The sequence below is a fragment of the Tamandua tetradactyla genome, chromosome X (genome assembly GCF_023851605.1).
Source record: "Tamandua tetradactyla isolate mTamTet1 chromosome X, mTamTet1.pri, whole genome shotgun sequence".
In the NCBI taxonomy this organism is placed as follows: domain Eukaryota; kingdom Metazoa; phylum Chordata; class Mammalia; order Pilosa; family Myrmecophagidae; genus Tamandua; species Tamandua tetradactyla.
Genome location: NC_135353.1, coordinates 71,164,023 through 71,174,084, shown reverse-complemented (window position 1 = coordinate 71,174,084; position 10,062 = coordinate 71,164,023).

Genomic DNA, 10,062 nt, shown 5'->3' with positions numbered 1-10,062 from the left:
TTATCTTTGGGGCTTCTGAAAGTGGCAGCCCCACCCTTTTCAAGGGCCTACACAGAGGCCTGCCTATTTCTGAATGCAACTTCGGGGGACATTGGGGAGACCATGTTTTTCTCGGCTCCACCCTCTCCAAGCATTGAGGCTACACCAAGGATCTCTGCCTTCTCCGGGGCACATGCTCAATCCCTCCATGTGGTGGCAGCCAGGCTCTCCCCAAATCCCAAGGAATGTGCTTCACCCTCTCCAAGGCCTGAGGTGGCAAGATTCTTCCACTGCAATAAGGCGGAAGGTCCATCCTCTGCCTCTGGGGCAAACTCACCCTCTCCACATGCTTGGGTGGGTCTGCTCTCCTGGCCCAAGGCTTCTTGACTTCAGACCTCAGCCTCCGTGGCATTACCTCTGAAGTTATTTTTCCTCCAACATGTACCTTCTCTGAGCCCCCCAGTCCAGACTGGCAACAGCTCTGTTTATACAGGTCCCACAGCACTCTCATTGGCTTTCTATGCAGTAGCCTTGGATCATGCCCATCAGACATAAGGAGTTTCCATAAATCCTTCTGGATAACTCCATGTCCAATCCTGGCTTTCTCTAAAATGGCTGACTGGTTTTACATTTAGCCAAGACCTCATGTGGGGCGCTATTCTCTGAGGCCTCCCTTCCTTAAAGACCAGAATTTTCCAGAATATCAATTTCTAGTTTCTTTGTACCCAAGAGTTCAGTTCTCAGCTTATCTCTTTCCTGTAGCATTTCATTATAGACTGTGAGGAGAAACCAGGCTGCACTTTCGACATTTAATTTGGAGATCTCTTCTGCTAAATATCCAAGTTCATGGCTTTTAAAATCTGCCTTCCAGACAAAGCCACTAGTCAATTTTGCCAGATCATCTGCCATTTTAAAACAAGGCTCACTTTCCTTCCAGTCTACAATAACACCTGCCTCATCTCTGTCTAAGGCTTTATCAGAAGTATCTTTAGAGTGCACATTTCTACCAACAGCCTCTTCAAAGCATTCTAGGCCTTCTCTATCAAGCTCCTCACAACTTCTCCCAAATCTTCCCCTTATCCATTTAAAAAGCCATTCCAACATGTTTGGTATCTGCAATCCACAGCGGCTCCCCACTCCTGGTACCAAAATCTGTTCTAGTTTGCTGGCTGCCAGAATGCAATATACCAGAAATGGAATGGCTTTTTAAAAGGGGAATTTAATAAGTTGCTAGTTTACAATTCTAAGGCTGAGAAAATGTCCTAATTAAAACAAATCTATAGAAATGTCCAATTTAAGGCATCCAGGGAAAGATACCTTAAAACAAGTCTTATAGAAATGTCCAAGCAAAGGTATCCAGGGAAAGATACATTTGTTCAAGAAGGCCAATGAAGTTTATGTTTCTCTCTCAGCTGGAAGGGCACATGGTGAACAGGGCAGCATCTGCCAGCTTTCTCATGGCTCTACAAAAAGTACTCTCTCCAAAATATTTCCTCTTTTAAAGGATTCCAGTAAGCAACTCCACCTTCAATGGGTGGAGACACATGTCCATGGAAATCATCTAATCAAAACTTGCCACCCACAATTGGGTGGGTCACATCTCCATGGGAACAATCAAAATGCTCCCATCCAGCAATATTGAATGAGGATTAAAGGGCATGGCTTTTCTGGGGTCCACCACAGATTCAAACCAGCACAGCTACTTCTGAAAATCACTGAGAAGACCCTAAGCTTTCACCTCTGGCTGCTTTTTATCCTCCATTTAAGCAGAAGGTATAGTCTAAGGCAGAATTGAAAGCAACATGAATGAATATTGAAGAAGTGCCCAACTCAGAGCCAATCTGTAAAGAGATGGAGAGTATTTTATTCTGTTTTAGCCTTTGGGGTCCAGTCATTTAAGGAATATCTGTGCCAAAATAATAAAATAAAAAGATTGTGGGAAAATGGCACAGGAAGAAAGTCTAGGAATCAGTCCCTCCACCAGAGCCATTAAACAGGCAGGAATATCTGAATCAACTATTTTGAAACTCTAGAGTACAGTAGACCACTGTAAAGCAGCCAGAGAAGAGCAGGAGGAAGAAGCTGTTAAATTATAGCAATTATCAGTAAATTGCTTTCAATGCATTACTGGTGCCCATTTCCCTCTCTCACGGCAGGCAGCAGTGAGGGCTGGACCCTGGAATCACTTATGTGGAAAGGGACATAAAAATCTACTTCTCCAAGATCTGTAGTGGGCATAAGTCAATCACTGATCATGGCTTTTAATTAGCAACTTCAGCTTACTGGGGGTTGGCTCTGAGGGTAGCTATTGTTCCAACCCACCTGGACCAAGGCATATAAAGATGGTACACTTCCTCAGAATTGCAAAGTACTATAGATGTGCTGCATTTGCTGAGCAGGCAAGGAAAGCACAGCTTTGGGGAGCCATGGGAAAAGATCCTGACACCCTTCCTGGCCCATCTGTCACTCCCTCTCCAGGGCAGTATGGAGCAGGCCAGCATTCCTTTTGTGGGTCCCTGGTCTTGTTGCAACTGGGCGAGATTGAATTGGGAAACTCCTCTTTGACTTGCCAGACTCCCAGAATTTGCCCTCCAGGCAGAAGCAGTCTGAGACAATTAAATGAGTGTAAGAAACAACAGGTAGACAGCCTGAGGCGAAGGCTGGTTAGCTTTAAACACCTGGGAGTGAAAAATTTCCATGAGGGTTTCAACAGTAGACTGGAGCTCATGGAAGAAAGACAAAACAATTGAAATGAGGCAGGCTGGCACAGAAAAAAAATAATTGCAAAAAGCAAAAAGAGCCTAAGATAACTCTGGAATCTAGGATGGTTAAATTCATATGTCAAACTGGCCAGGTTATAGAATCCAGTTGTTTGGTCAAGCAATCACTGGCCTGATTGTTACTGTGAGAATATTTCATGGGTTTAAATCATCAGTAAATTTGTTACATCTATGGCTAATAACATCTACAATCAAATGAGACTGCCTTCAACAATGAGAGAATTCTCACCACACAGTTGAAAGCCTTAAAAGGAGAAGTGAGGATTTTACAGTCAGAATGGAAAATTTCCATCTCTACACTAACCTGCCAGCTTCTGCTGGGGAATTCATCAAAAATCTTCATCAGAGTCTTCAGCTTGCAGCCTGCCCTACTGAATTTGGACTTGCCCACTTCACATAAGGGCAATTCATATAAAGTTGTATAAAAAATTCATATAGGTGAGGTAATTCATACAAAAAAACTCACCTTTACATTATGTATAGGTATGTGTGTATATATACACATATATAAAATTTGTTGGATCTGTTTCCCTAGAGGATCCTGATTAATACAGATTTTGGTACTGGGAGTGGTTCTTGACTGAGAGAATCTTAAGTATAAGATTTCTGAGTTGGTTCTGGGGTTTTTGGAATTTGTTCTAAAACCTGATTTACCATTGCTAAGAGGGAAATTTTATAGTTCTAAATGATTATATTAAAAATGAAGATATCAGATCAGAAACCAAACCTCAAAACTGGAAGAACTAGAAAAAGAGGATAAAATTAAACACAAAACAAGGAGAAAGAAAATGGTATAGAGAATGAAAAAGCAATAAAGAGAATCAACAAAACCAAGTTTCCTCTTTGAAAAGATCAATAGAATTGACAAATCTCTAGCTAGACTGACAAAAAAAGAGGTCACAAATGACTAAAATGAGAAATGAAAAAGGGGACATTATTGCCAACCCCCCTGAAATAAAAAGTAGTATGAGGATACTATGAACAACTGCATGCTAACAAATTAGAGAACCTAGATGAAATGGACAAATTCCTAGAAACACACAACCTACCTATACTGACTCAAGAAGAAATAGAAAATCTCCACAAACAAATAACGAGTAAAAGATTGAACTAGTCATAAAACACCTTCCAACAAAGAAAAGTCCAGGACCAAATGCCTTCACAGGGGAATTCGACCAAGTATTCCAAGAAAAATTAACACCAACCATGCTCAAACACTTCCAAAAAACTGAAGAGGAGGGAACACTCTCTGATTCTATGAAGAGGAAATCATCCTCATACCAAAGCCAGACAAAGATAATACAGGAAAAGAAAATTACAGGATATATCTTGTGAACATACATGCAAAAAACCTCAACAAAACACCAGCAAACTTAATCCAACAGTACATTAAAATAATTATATCCAATGATCAAGTGATATTTACACCTAGTACGCAAGGGTAATTCAACATAAGAAAATCAAATGATGTAGTAAAAAAAGTGCATTAACACAATAAAGGGGAAAACACATGATCATCTAGACCATTGTAGAAAAAGCATTGGAAAAAACCCAGTGCCACTTATGGTAAAAAGACTTGTAACATTAAGAATAGAAGGAAACATCTGCAATATGATAAAAGGAATTTATGAAAAAAACACAATTAACATCATCCTCAGTGGTGAAAGACTGAGAGCTTTCCCTCTAAGTTGTGGAACAAGACAAGGATGCCCACTGTCATGTTATTAAATACTGTACTGCAAGGTGTACCAAAAAAGTTAGGCAAGGAAAAGAAATAAAAGGCATCCAAATTGGAAAAGAAGAAGTAAAACTTTCACTATTTGCAGATAATATTATGTGTGCCAGTTTAAACATATTATGTACCCCAGAAAAGCCATGTTCTAATCCTGATACCACCATGTAGGATCAGTCATTTCTTTTAATCCTGATTCAATACTGTAGTGTGAAACTTTCTATTAGATTATCTCCACAGAGATGTGGCACACCCAATTCTGGGTGTGACCTTTAGATTAGGTGGGTCTACCCATTCCAGGTGGGTCTTGATTAGCTTATTGAAATCCTTTAAAAGAAGAAACATTTTTGAGAAAGTCAGAAATGACAGAAGCCTCAGAGCCAACAGAGGGAGCAGATATAGATGCCTGGATAACAGTTGCTTCAGAGAACATAGACACGAATGTTTGGAGATGCTTGGAGTCCAGCAGACATCACTATGAGATGTTAAGCGAGCCAGAACCTGGAGAGAGCCAAGGGAAGCCAAGAGATGAAAGCCAGCTCCAGAGAAGCAAAGTGAGGAATACCCACAGGAACAGAGGCTGAGAGCAATGGAGCCCAGGAACAAGGGACCAGTAGATGCCAGTCATGTGACTTCCCACCTGCAAAGGTGTTGTAAACACATCAACCTTCCTTGAATTAAGATATCTTTCCCTGGATGCCTTAGTTTGGACATTTTTATAGGCTTCAAACTGCAAACTTGTAACTTATTAAATTCCCCTTTTTAAAAGCCATTCCAGTTCTGGTATATCACATTCTGGCAGCTTGCAAACTAAAACATTATCCTATATATAGAAAGTTCAAAAAAACTACCACAAAGCTACTAGAGCTAATAACTGAATTCAGTAAAATGGCAAAATAAAAGATCAACATGCAAAATCAGTAGTGTTTCTACACATTAGCAAGGATCAATCAGAGGAGGAACTCAAGAAAAAACATCCATTTACAATAGCATTGAAAAGAATCAAATATCTAGAAAAAATATATAATCAAGGATATAAGCAAACTATACACAGAAAACTACAAAACATTGCTAAAAGAAAATTTTATAAGTCCTAAATAAATGGAAGGACACTCTATGGCCATGGATTGGAAAACTAAATATCATTAAGCTGTTAATTCTTCCCAAATGATTTACAGATTCAATGCATTCTTAATAAAAATTCCAAGAACCTAATTTGCACAAGTGGAAAAGCCAATTATCAGCTTTATTTGGAAGGGTAAGGGGCACCAAATAGCCAAAAAAATCTCAAAAAAACAAAGTTGAAGGACTCACACTTTCTGAATTTAAAGCTTATTACAAAGCTACAGTGGCCAAAAAAGCATGCTACTGGAACAAGGCTAGATATAGTAATGAATGGAACTGATTTGAAAGTTAAGGAATAGACTCTTATATCCTTGGCCAGCTGATTTTTTTTCCTTTTTTTTTTTTTTTGCATGGACAGGCACCGGGAATTGAACCTGGGTCTCTGGCATGGCAGGTGAGAATTCTGTCACTGAGCCACCGTTGCATTGCCCTGGCCAGCTGATTTTTGACAAAGCTGCCACATTCACTCAATTGAGAAAGAATAGTCTCCAAAACAAATGGTGCTGGAAAAACTGGATATCCACATGGAAAAGAATGTAAGAGGGACCCTACCTCACATCATATACAAAAACCAACTCAAAATGGATGAAAAACATAACTCTAGAAACAAGGACTATAAAACTCTTAGAAGAAAATATAGGGAAGTATCGTCAAGATCTTGCCTTAGGTGATGAATTCTTAGACTTTAACACCCAAAGTACAAGCAACAAAAGAAAATAGATAAATGGGGCTTCCTCAAAATTAAAAACTTTTAGGCATCAAAGGATTTTGTCCTGAAAGTGAAAAGACAACCTCCTCAATAGGAGAAAATATTTGGAAAACACATATTGGATAAGGTTGTGTTTTTTTTTTTGACAGGCAGGCACCGGGAATCAAACCCGGGTCCTCTGGCATCACAGGCAAGCATTCTTGCCTGCTGAACCACTGTGGCCCACCCTGGATAAGGTTTTAATATCCAGAATATGTAAGAAATTCTACAACTCAACAACAAACAGACAATCCAATTTAAAAATGGGGAAAATACTTCAATATACATTTTTCTAAATAGGATATACAAATGGCTAAAAAGCACATGAAAAGATGCTCAACTAGCTATTGGGGAAATACAAATGAAAACCATAAGATATCATTTCACACCCACTAGAATGGCTACTAGTAAAAAAAAATACAGAAAATTACAACTATTGGAGAAGATGTAGAGAAATAGGAACACTCATTCATTGCTGGTGGCATATAAAAGGGAGCAACTGCTGTGGAAGACAGTTTGGTAGTTCCTCAGAAAGCTAAGTACAGAACCACCATATGGCCTGGCAATCCCATCACTAAACATATGCCCTAAAGAATTGAAAGCAGGGACTCAAACAAATATTTGCACACCAATGCTCACAGCAGCATTAATCATAATTACCAAAAAATGAAAGCAATCCAAATGTCCATCAAATGATGACTGAATAAACAAAATGTGGTATAAATGTACCATGGAATACTATTTAACTGCAAAAAGGAATAAAGCCTTGATACATGTGAAAACATGTATGGAACTTGAAGACATTATGCTGAGTGAAATAAGTCAAACACAAAAGGATCAATACTGTATGACTTCACTCATCCAAGCTAATTAGAATAAGAAAACTCATGGAGTTAGAATCTAGAATACAGGTTATGAGGGGCTGAATTGGGTATAGAGAATGAGGAGTTAATGCTCAATTTGTACAAAATTTCTATTTAGGTTGACTGTAATGTTTTGGAACTGGATGGTGATGATTTTAGCAAATTACAGTGAGTGTAATTACCTGCACAGAATTACATATGTGAATGTGATTAAAAGGGGAAATTTTAGGTTATATATATATATTAATAGAATAAAAATTAAAATATAAAACATTGGACTGTATAATACAATGTACCCTGTGGAAGACAATGGACTGAGGTTAACAGCATAAGAATAGGAATCTTAGTTCATGAACTATAACGCACATACAACACTAATACAAAATCGTACTAATATGGTGATATATGGGGAAAATACAGGCAATGTAAACTATGGACTGTAGTTAATAGCACAATTTTAATATTCTTTCATCAATTCTAATGAAGGTACCACACTAATATAGGTGTCAACAATAGAGGTTATATGGGAATGCTGTACTTTTTACATGATTTTTCTGTAGAACTACAACTTTTATAATTAAAAAAAATTTTAAATATGAACATTATACTGGAAGTTCTAGGCAAAGGAATTGTGCAAGAAAAAGAAATAAAAGGCATCCAAATTTGAAAGGAAGAAGTATAATTTTCCCTATTTTCAGATGACATGATCCTGAAAAATATACAGCAAAGTTCTCAGAGCTCAAAAATGAATTCATCAAAGTGGTGGAGCAGAATATCAACAGCTAAAAATCTGTAGTGATTATATACACTAGCAATGAACAAACAAGGAAAATTCAAGAAGAAAATTTCATTTACTATAAGAGAATCAAATATCTAGGATCGTCTCTAACCAGGGAGTCAAAGGATACAAATAACAATTAATTACTGCTAAGAGAAACCAAAGAAGACCTAAAGTCAAAGGACATTCTATATGCATAGATTGGAAGACTAAATATTGTTAAGATGTCAGTTCTATCCAAAGCAATTTACAGATTCAACACAATCTCAATCAAAATTCCAACAACCTTCTTTGCAAAAATGGAAAACCCAAACATCAAATTCATATGGAAGGGTAAGGGGCCACAAATAACCAAAACCATCTTGAAAAAGAACAAAGTTGGAGGACTAACACTTCCTGATCTTAAAATCTAATACAAAGGCACAGTAATCAAAACAGCATGGAACTGGCACAAGAACAGATATATAGAAAAACAGAATCAAATTAAGAGCTCAAAAATCAACTCTCAAACATTTATAGCCAGCTGATTTTTGTCAAGGGAGCAAAGACCACTCAGCTGGGAAGAGACAGTCTCTTCAATAAATAGACCTTGGGAAAACTGGATCTCCACTTGAAAAATAATTAAAGTTGACACCTACCTCACACCATATACAAAAATCAACTCAAAATGGACTAAAGACCTAAATATATGACTTCTACAAGAAAATGTGGGGAAGCATCTTCAGGACTTTGTGTTAGGCAACGGTTTCTTAGACTTTACACCCAAAGCGCCTGCAACAAAAGAACAAATAGACGAATGGAACCTTATCAAAATTAAAAACTTTTAGGGGGTTGTTCTAGTTTGCTAGCTGCCAGAATGCAATATACCAGGAATGGAATAGCTTTTTAAAAGGCAAATTTAATAAGTTAAATAGAAAGTTAAGGCTCAAAATTTGTAATTACAGAAATTCTTTGGGTAATGGATGGTGGTGACTGTAGCACAACATTGTGAACACAACAGCACTGAAATCTATACCGGTATATGATAAAAGGGGAAATATTTGATTGAATATATGTTAGGAGAGTAAAAATTTAAAAAAGAAAATCCACAGGACTACAGTATACACACCTAATGTCTTAGGTTAAACCATAGACATTAATTAATAGTACAATTATAAAAATGTGTTATCATCAATTATAACAAACGTTACAATTATTGTTCTCGTAAACCATGTAATCTTCCTATTCCCTATCCCCACCCAATACCCTGGCAACCTATATTCTAGATTCTGACTCTATGAGTTTGCTTACTCTAATTGTTTCAAATCAGTGAGATGATATATTTGTCCAATTGTGTTTGGATTATTTCACTCAGCATGATATCTTCAAGGTTCATCCATGTTGTAACATGTATCAGGATTTCATTCATTTTTCTTGCTGAATAATATTCCATTGTATGCATGACTGTTCTGTAAACTCACAACTTCAAAAACACTTCCCCCAATAAAGTATTAAAAATAAAATCACTGATTTTATCCAATATATAATTTTAGAAAAGAAAAATAAACACAAAAATTAAATGATTTTCCCTTACTCACTCATCCAGAGGAGAAAAACAACCCCCCCCAAAAAACCCAAAAAAACAGGTTCTTACTTCCAATTAGATCTTGTTGCTATTATTGCACACAGCACTAATACTGGAAAAGTAGATTGGAGCCAAACTGCCACTGATTAAATTAAATGATATATACAAAAAGCCTAAAAGAGTGCCTGGCACACATGTGTTCATATAAGCATTAGCTATTACTATATGTGTTTTCATATACATAAAGCATCTATGGGAGGATATACACAAAAAACTGATAATAGTGGTTTCCTCTGAGTAGGGGAAATAAGACATATGGGTAAGAGAGAAACTGATTTTTCACTGTATGGGACACTGTCTTTGTTACCCACATATGTGTGTATATACATATATGCATATATATATATAATCCCTAGCAGTGGAGAGGATTGAGTAGAGATATTTTTCCTTCATTAGAATCAGAATTTCTCTCTACTCTGTGTGGAAGCACAAG